Here is a 9347-nt window from a genome sequence, read left to right on the forward strand (position 1 = left end):
AGCATGTGGAGTCCTCCCTTTCAGTTACCATTATTCAGACTGCTTCCCAGATTGCGATGGTGTCACTTCAGAGACGATTTCATAGGTAGAATTGGGCTTCATTTGTTTGGATTAAACCATTGGATCTTCCAAATCTGCATGAAGCATTATTTCAGAATTTCATTCCTCTTTCTTCTCCTGGCTCTCAAGTACATTCTCCCCTTTACTTCATAGCTTGAAAGTGTACTCAGGACAACAAATGGCATAAATGTTACCACTACCCATAGAAAAGGTGGGTGGTTACATTAACAGAAATAGAGTGAGGAGGAACGCTAAAGAAGACAGGGTCAATATTTACAAATGTACACACACAGGGGCCACCATCCAGATTGAGACTATTTCCATCTCCCAAAAAGTTCCTTCATGCCCCCTCCCAGTCACTGCTCTCTAAAAATAATCATTATTCTGACCTCAACCATCATGGATTGGTTTTTAAGGAATATGCAATGCTCTTACAAGGTAAGAAAGAATAAATTACATTTTTAATTATAAAAAATAAAAATTACTTAAATATAGAATATAAATATCTTACAGTAGCACCAATACATGTTCTTACTCAAAATGTTGACTTATATCCATGATTGTTCTGTGCCTGCAAAATCTTCTCAAAAAGAGAGAGAAATAATCCATGTGAGTTGAAGGTGAAACTCAAGGGCTCTACAGGTTTGCTTCAAAATAGCATGTGCTGTCCTAATTGGCACACACAAGGAAGTTAATATTTATATGAACTTGCAGAGTTTTCCAGTTCCTCTCGAGAGACTCTGCATGAACATACTCCCCTTTGAGATTTCTGATAATTATCAATTCTCAATGAGCGGAACTCATTTGCTCTAAGTACCTTCTTTCTAAATACTAGTATAGTTGCATAGGTTTTTCACCTACCCAACCTGGCCAAAACCTGAAGAAATAAAAGAAAATTTTTTTTAATTTCCCTATGGGATCCAAGTGAGCTGAAAGTATCTCCTATTTGGATAGTTGATACAGTGAGTTTCTGAGACATCCTTTCAGGTCTAAACACTGTTATTGGGGGGAAGGGGGCTTCTCTTCCTTTTGTGTGATCAAGTGCAACATAACATGGGGTTAGGCCTTTTCTCTCTGGTGTCTCCTTAATGGACATAGCCAGGTACTGTCAACATGCTTTATTTCACAAACCTCCATGTACCTGAAAACAGTTGTCAAAATTCCCCTTCTGATGTCATTTGCTAAATTTAAATAATTTATTCTTCTTACTTTTCCATATGGAAGTGATTTGTGTAACTTCAAACATTTTAGGATCTCCATTCCTCTCTAGATTCTCCATATGTGCAGAGGTGTGGACAAGAGTTCTGTGAGAATCTGAGCGGTGCTCCAATAGAAAAGAGGAGGATTCCCATTTATTGTGTGCATCTCCATTGTCCTACAAGGAGGAGCCCTCTCTCCATTGTGTAGTTTTGCTCACTGACCTCCACTCTGCTGCCAGACCTTTTCTTTTCTGTACTAAAGAACATTTGCTTTTCTTGATAGTGTTATTTCTGGAATCTCAACATCCTCCAAACCCTGTCAGATCCCCTGAGAGGCTGCTCTTCCCTTTCCCTTTTCTCATTGTAGCTTCCTTTTCCTAAACATGTTTTGGCCAACATTTTTGCTCTTCTGTTTTTCAAATCTCGTTCCCCAACCCTGTTGGATATGATAACCACACCCCCCTCTGACAACTGACAGATCTTCCAAGCTGTGTCCTTGTCATATGGGACATAACTCTCTCCAAAAGCAAATCTCGACTACACCCAAAACGAGCTCTCCTTGGCTTTTCGGTGACTGCTCACACACTGTGCTCTAATCACCCATTCTCAGTGGGCTATTTTGTGGACACACGCCCTGGATGAGAAATAATGATTTTCTTTATTCCCCTTTAGATGTTCAACCCGATCCCCACATAATATTCTACCCACATAACAGACTCCTTGGAATATACACAGGATATATTCCAAGAGTTCACAGTATTTTGGAATGGAGAAAGGAACCTGGTCTTTGCAGGCAAACAGGCTTGGGTTCAAGTACCAGTCAAGTAACAACTTCCCAGCATTTGAGTTTCCTTATCTCAAGAGAAGATAAAAGCTACTTCAGAAGGGAGTTGATAGAAAACATATTCTTTTACATAATGTACCTAGCCTAGCATCTGAAACATAGGAGGAGGTAATGTACAATTAGTTCTGTGACCATTCCTTTCTGTTTTTCTTTAAAAACAAAATGTTGACATGCATGTGCATACACACACACACACAGGTAGTAACCGAAACTCCCTGAGCTAACCCCAAATTAAGTTGTCTCTCCTCTGGGCTTCGCAAACCTTATTTCTTCTGCCTTTTCTTAAAGCAGCCATCCTTGGTGAAATCTCCTCCCCTAGACACGCAGCCTGAAATCGCCTCCACAGACACACTCTCTCATGAACTCTGGATTTATATAGCCTCTCTCTCCATCCCACCAATATGATGCCACCATGTGTTTTGGTCACTTCTTAACTTGACGAATATAACTGTTGTCCAGATGGCCTAGTCTCCCTATGTGCTTCTCAAGTCTAGTAAATATTAGAGGCTGCTGCCAAAATTCTCTCTCCCTCTGGTCATTCTGAACCTAGTTCAAATCCCTACCGTCACTTTTGTATTCACTTTTCATAAAATTCAACATATCTACAATTAGGAGCGAAAGCAAAATGCCTTCTCAAACATGTTAGGTTACTTCTTTTGTCCTTTTAAATTTTTAATTTTTGGGGGTGTTTCTACTTCTTTCAATTTTTTTTTGTTCTCATTCTTCATCTGCCACCTGGACTTTTTCACATTCATGCTATAGACTTTCCATTCCTCATTCACAAGTGTTCCTAAAATTCCATCTATAAAGGTAGTGATACCTAAGTTATTATATATTCAGTAGAAGAATAGATGGAGAGAGAAAGAGAGGGAGAGAGGGAGAGATGGAGAGAGGGAGAGAGGGAGAGAGGGAGAGAGGGAGAGAGGGAGAGGGAGAGGGACAGAGGGAGAGAGGGAGAGAGGGAGAGAGGGAGAGGGGGAGAGGGAGAGGGAGAGGGAGAGGGAGAGGGAGAGGGAGAGGGAGAAGGAGAAAGGGAGAGGGAGAGGGAGAGGGAGAGGGAAAACGAACATATAAAAAAGTTATTTTGGTCTAGAGAAATCTCCCAGACATAGCATTATGAGTTGGGGATAAAAAGGTATGGAAGAATATATATAGTTTGAACCTTTTTAGTGTGAAAATATACCTATGTATACATACATACACACACATTCTGCAAGGATGCACAAGAAATTATTTCATTTTTTTATTTTTTAATATTGATTTCAGAGAGGAAAGGAGAGGGATAGAAAGATGGAAACATCAACGATGAGAGAGAATCATTGATGGCTGCCTCCTACATGGCCCACACTGGGGACTGATCCCGCAACCAGGGCATATGCCCTGACTGGGAATCGAACCATGACCTCCTGGTTCATAAGTTGATGCTCAACCACTGAGCTATGCTGGCCGGACAAGAAATTATTTTAAATGTTTACCTTTGAGAAGAGGGACATTTTATACTATTTGAATTTTCTAGCTATGTGCCTTATTTCTTCTAATATTAACATGAATTTATTTGGGTAGTGGGATTCTGAGCAATTATTATTTCTTTTTTAATATATTCAACATACTAACATCTAAGAAATGTTATATTTTAAAATAAATAAATAAAAGTAATGTTGCCCCTACTCTAGAAGCTCTAGCCTAGAAAAGATTATTAGAAGATGTTAACACAGGTCCATCACAGCTCCTATGCTGAGAACTTCTAAATTCTCAAATGTCATGAATGATACTATTGTCTTCAAATGTCATGAGTGCTACTATTGTTTTTGGCACTAAGGTGGAAAAATATAAATACACTGGAAAAAGTGCACTGGGAAAATGAAAATGAAAAAACTACAGTGCCTATCCTTAAGTGGTTTCTGCATAAACAATGGAATAGCTTCTATTTTCAAAAGAAGACAAGATACTGGAGGAAACCAGGATGGGAAACCCCCTCTGTGGCACAGCAAGGAAAGCTTCAGAGTAAGTGACATTAGAGTCAGACCCTATATCAGTCAAGCTGTGTTAGGTTATGCTACGTAACAAATTAGCCCTGAAAGTTCAGTACCTAATCAAGTTTATTTCTTGTTCCTATAAAACCCATAGCAATACATCTGAGCACCTCTCTAATTTTCCTGTCATATGAACCTCAGGGTAGGTTGCCATAGGCAAAATGGTAAATGAGGCATTGGTCTTTCGAGTTCTCTCATTTTTCCTTTCTTCTTCAGTACAATTGTTCTTTTTTCTCCTCACTATTGAAAATTAGCTTTCTTTATATTCTTTCTCTTCACCCAAGTAAGCCAGTTCTCTTGTACTCATACTATCTGTTTGAATAATGAATCTACCTTTATCCAAAAAATGGGTATAATTGTGCTTCTTCATTTTTCAGATTTTTATCTATCCACCCTCCCAGGAGAAAAACGTACCTGATCTATGTCTTGCTCTTGGCTCTTTGATGGGTATGATGCAACACACAAATGCAGAATAATGGCTCTTGCTACTCAATGTGAGAAACAAATGGATAATGGCCCCACTAAGAAAGAGCCTGTCAGAATTTGAAACAAATCCAGAAAACTTATTTGATGAGGAATGAGTACCCACCCAGTGCGGGTGGGGGACTCCTGCCCCATGCTCTTTATTCTGATTTCAGAAGCAGAGGTCTGCAAACATAAATGTGCTATGCTGAACTGGAATGGAGCTACTGTGCATATTGTCACAGTAGCTCCCTAATACCCAGTATACCTCCAAATTCATTTTATCCCTTCTCTACTCTGCTCTGTGTGTAGGAGGGTTCTCTATGGATTATAGCGCTGGTCTCCCTTGACCTCTGGCTTTAGCCAATGGAAGCAACTATCAGGTAATCAGAGGACAGGTTAAGAAAAAGGTAGGACATTTATTCTCCAACTTTCCCCTGCCTTACTGCAATGTGATAGTGGCTACTCTCCCCTTTCTAAGGCCACACTCTATCAAGTGATCCCTTGCCCATGTCTACAGCACTCACTGGGCTCCAGGACCAACCAACACTCAGGCCTAGAGGTGGTAGATTTCCCACCATTACTGGGCCCTGGGTTCTCCACCATCCTTAACCTTGTATTACCTATGTTGAATTATCCCTTCATTAAACTCCAATTACCCTTACATGTGCCATCTTTTACTTGTCAAGAGACACCCAGTTCAATTTATTAGCCTTCTTCAGGACAAGGGAGTATACCAGGAGCCCACTGAAGTCAGGTCAGCCCAAAGACACAACCTCAACATTAACTCCTCTATTGGAACCCTGTGCACTGTGGGTGGGAATATAAAATGGTATAGTTGCTATGGAAAATAGTATGGTGTTTCTGAGTAAATTCAACATAAAATCCTATAAATAAAAAACTAATATGCAAATGGTCATCAAGTCCTCACACCATCTCACTTTAATGGCCCAGACACTCAACACTGAGGAGAGAGGAATGAGGACCAGCCAGGCACAAATGAGCTCGCGAGAGAGGAATGAGGACCAGCCTGGCAAAAATAAGCTTGCGAGAGAGGAATGGGGACCAGCCAGGCTGTGGCCCGGAAGAGGGACAAGCCGCCTGCCCCACAGTCCCGGGTGCTAGCAGCTAGGGCTGTGGCCTGGGAGAGGGACAAGCCACCCGTGCCGCGGTCTCAGGCACCAGTGGCTGGGCCTGCAGCCCGGGCAAAGCAGCCCGTCCACGGTACCCTGCAGCTGCGGCCAGCCCCGGCAAAGCCATCCCTGGTCCTGGGTGACTGTGGCCGGCCAGGGGGAGGGAAGCCCAGGTCCCAGATGCTTGCAACCAGCCGGAGGAGGGAATCCTGGGTCCCGGGTGCAGGGCAAGATAGAGGCGGTTAGGGGCAATCAGGCCAGCAGGGGAGCAGTTAGGGGCGATCAGGCAGGCAGGCAGAGGTAGTTAGGGGCAATCAGGCAGGCAGGCAAAGTGGTTAGGGGCGATCAGGCAGGCAGGCAGGGAGTCAGCGATCCCGGATTGCAAGAAACAGTCGGACATCCCCCGAGGAAACCCGGATTGGAGAGGGTGTGGGGCAGGCTGAGGGACCCCTGTCCCCATGCACAAATTTTGTGCACCAGGCCTCTATAAAAAGCTAATATGCAAATAGACCAAACGGCGGAACAACCGAATAACTGGTAGCTATGACATGCACTGACCACCAGGGGGCATGGGTGGAAGGTGGCAGATGTCAGCCGTGGGGGGATGGTGGAGCAGGTGAGCAGGGACACCAGACCAAGGCAGGGCACCAGTCGCTGCCATTGGGGCGAGCCTCTAGTGGTTACTGAAAATTCTTTGCTCCTGCGCACTGCAGTCCCGCCCAGTGCTTGTACCCACTGCTGGCGCCCAGCGCTGGCCTCGATTGCTCGGTGCCATCAGTGGGTGCAAGCGGCGACTGCTGGCCCCAATTGCCCCTCAGGGCTTCTCCAGTTCCCCCTATTCCTGAGGGGAGATCGGGGCTGGCAGCCGCCTCTCGCACCTGCTGCCAGTGCCAGAGCCGCGGCTCACACTGCTCACACCTGCTGCCAGTGCCCGGCGCCGGCTCTGATCGTTTGGCGCGATCAGCGGGTACAAGCAGCAGCTGCCAGCCCTGATCATCTCTGAGGGCTTCTCCACCTCCCTCTGCTCCTGAGGGGCAATCAGGGCAGCAGCTGTAGCTCACACCCACGTATGGCACCAAGCCCCACTTGCACCTGCTGCTAGCGCCAGCCCCAATCGCTCTACGCCTTTAGCAGGTGCGAGCAGGGCCAGCGCCATCAGTGCATGGGAGAGGCAGTGGCGGGAGCGGGGCTGCCAACAGACAGGGGGCCGGATACCATGGCAGGAGGGACCAGGTGGGGGCAGGGAGGATGGGCCGAGACCCGCCCCTGTGCCTATCACAGCCTCGTGGCCCACAGTTCCTTTCAAGGTGCACGAATTCATGCACTGGTCCCCTAGTTACTATATGATGAAGCAATTCTATTTCTAGAGATGTACCCAAAAGAATTGAAAGCAGTGACTCAAACAGATTTCCTTACATCCATGTTCATGGCAGCATTATTTATAACAGACAAAAGTGAGAACAACCCAAGTGTCCATCAATATATGAATGGGTAACAAAATGTGAAATATACATACAACAGACTATTGAACCTTAAAAAAGAAGAAAATTCTGACATACGCTACAACCTGTATGAATCCAGAGGACATTACGCAATATGACATGAGCCAATCAACAAAAACACAAATACTGTATGCTTCTACTTATGTGAATCCCCCAATATAGTCAGAAAGTAGAATGGTTGCCAAGGATTGGGGAAGAAGGGAATTAGAAGTTACTGTATAACTAGAGGCCCGGTGCATGGAGTTTCAGTTTTGCAAAAATGAAGCATTCTAGAGATAGATGGCAGTGATGATTGCACAAAAATGTAAATGTATTTAATGCTACTGAACCATACTATTTAAAAATGGTTAATACGGTAAATTTTGTTACATATATTTCACTAAAATTAAAAAAATTTTAGTTCCTTCTGCACCCTCATAAATAGGCTTTCTTTCACAAGAACAAGCATCGGGCATGCTTAATTCAAACAACTCCACTGCATCAGGCAGGACAGGAAGTGAAGAGATATGCCCCCTCTATAAGCTTTCACCAAATGGACTAAAACGTGATGCCAGGGAAGCCAGAACCCAACAGCATGAGAAACCCCTGGACACCCAGGAACATAGTTATACACAAGGCTCTGTGTTAGGACTGGGGACTGAGAGCAGCCCTTACACAGTAGGAACAAATGTCTGGCTGTGGGTTCTCCTCCAGCAGCCTAATTTCGAGGTTGAACCCCTGTCCTCAAAACAAGGCAGCCTTCTTCACTTCCTCCTCCACTTGGGTGGAGTAAAAGCCAGAGATATCTGAATCAAGATGACTGGTGGTTAAGTTTAAAAAAAAAAAAAAAAAGTATTCTGTTAACCCTTCAGTTCCTGGAATCCATGGCATCCCTTATTTTTACTCTGAGGCCCAGGACCTGGTCACAAGTAAAACCAGGACATGGAGCCTGATATACCTCATTACATAATAGGCACAAAAGGTCCAGACTGTAAGGAACACCTGGTCCTGTCGCCTGGGTGAGACAGCGCTAGGAAAGCCCGGTTGTGACTATTGAGACAAATTTCCGTCACACGGACAGTGTGAACATGAATAGTAATCTAAACCAGTGGTTCTCAACGTGTGGGCCCCCAACTAGCAGCACCAGCATCACTTGGGAACTGACCAGAAATGCAAATTCATATGCCCACCTACCCAGATGGGCTGAATCAGAAATTCTGGGAGGGGGGCCCAGAAGCCTGTGTTATACTAAGCCCACCAGGTGATTCTGAGGCCCACTCAAGTTTTAGAGCCACTGGTGTAGACCTGCAATGCACAGTCCCATGCCGATTCCACAAAGTCTGACGTGGGCACAGTTGAGAAACACAGACTAGCAAGTTGTATGAAAGAAACCTAACAATGAACAGAGTTTGCAGGTCTGGCAGAAATCTCATCCTAGCCTGGGTTTTGGAGACAGAACTCATGCCCTGAGGAGGTGGGGGTGGGGGTGGGGGTGGGGGAATGGAACAAACATTGAGGAGAAAATGGAACAGATAAGGAATTCCTAGAGAAGGCATTTAGCCCTGTGGCACAAGATACAGATGCAGCCACCATAACTGGAAACACAAATTTAGTTTTAAGAAGACCCATTAATCATTGAGGAGCAGATCTGAGGAGAACTACCCCAGGGATGAATTCAGATTCCTCCAGAATAGCTCAGTTAGCTCTCAGTGGGGGGGTGGGGGTGAGGGTGGGGATGGGGGGGGGAGGAGGGTAGGTCAGCCTGGCTTCTTAGGTGGGACCCACCTGGGGGGGGGGGGGGGGAGATGGGAAGCAAGCTAATCCTGAAAGAGACATATTCGGGTGATTGGCAAATTATTAAGCTCATAGTTGGCACTGAGATTCTCAGGAGAAATGTCGTGTGGGCTCTTTTCAGTCTTAACTAAAACATAGGTTTGTTTATGTTCATTTAAACCATTTTTACCAGGCCAACAACCAGGGGAGCTAATCACATCCTCAATAAGGAAAGTAAGTTATCAAGCCTGTCCAGTTACCATCCGTGCCCCCTGCACACACCCACACTGAGGTTTTCTGTAGTATTCACAAACAGCGAATCTTGTGAGGGAAGTTTAGACTTTGAGGTGACAGTCCCCGCC

Source organism: Eptesicus fuscus, chromosome 12 (assembly GCF_027574615.1).
Source record: "Eptesicus fuscus isolate TK198812 chromosome 12, DD_ASM_mEF_20220401, whole genome shotgun sequence".
NCBI classification, from domain to species: Eukaryota; Metazoa; Chordata; class Mammalia; order Chiroptera; family Vespertilionidae; genus Eptesicus; species Eptesicus fuscus.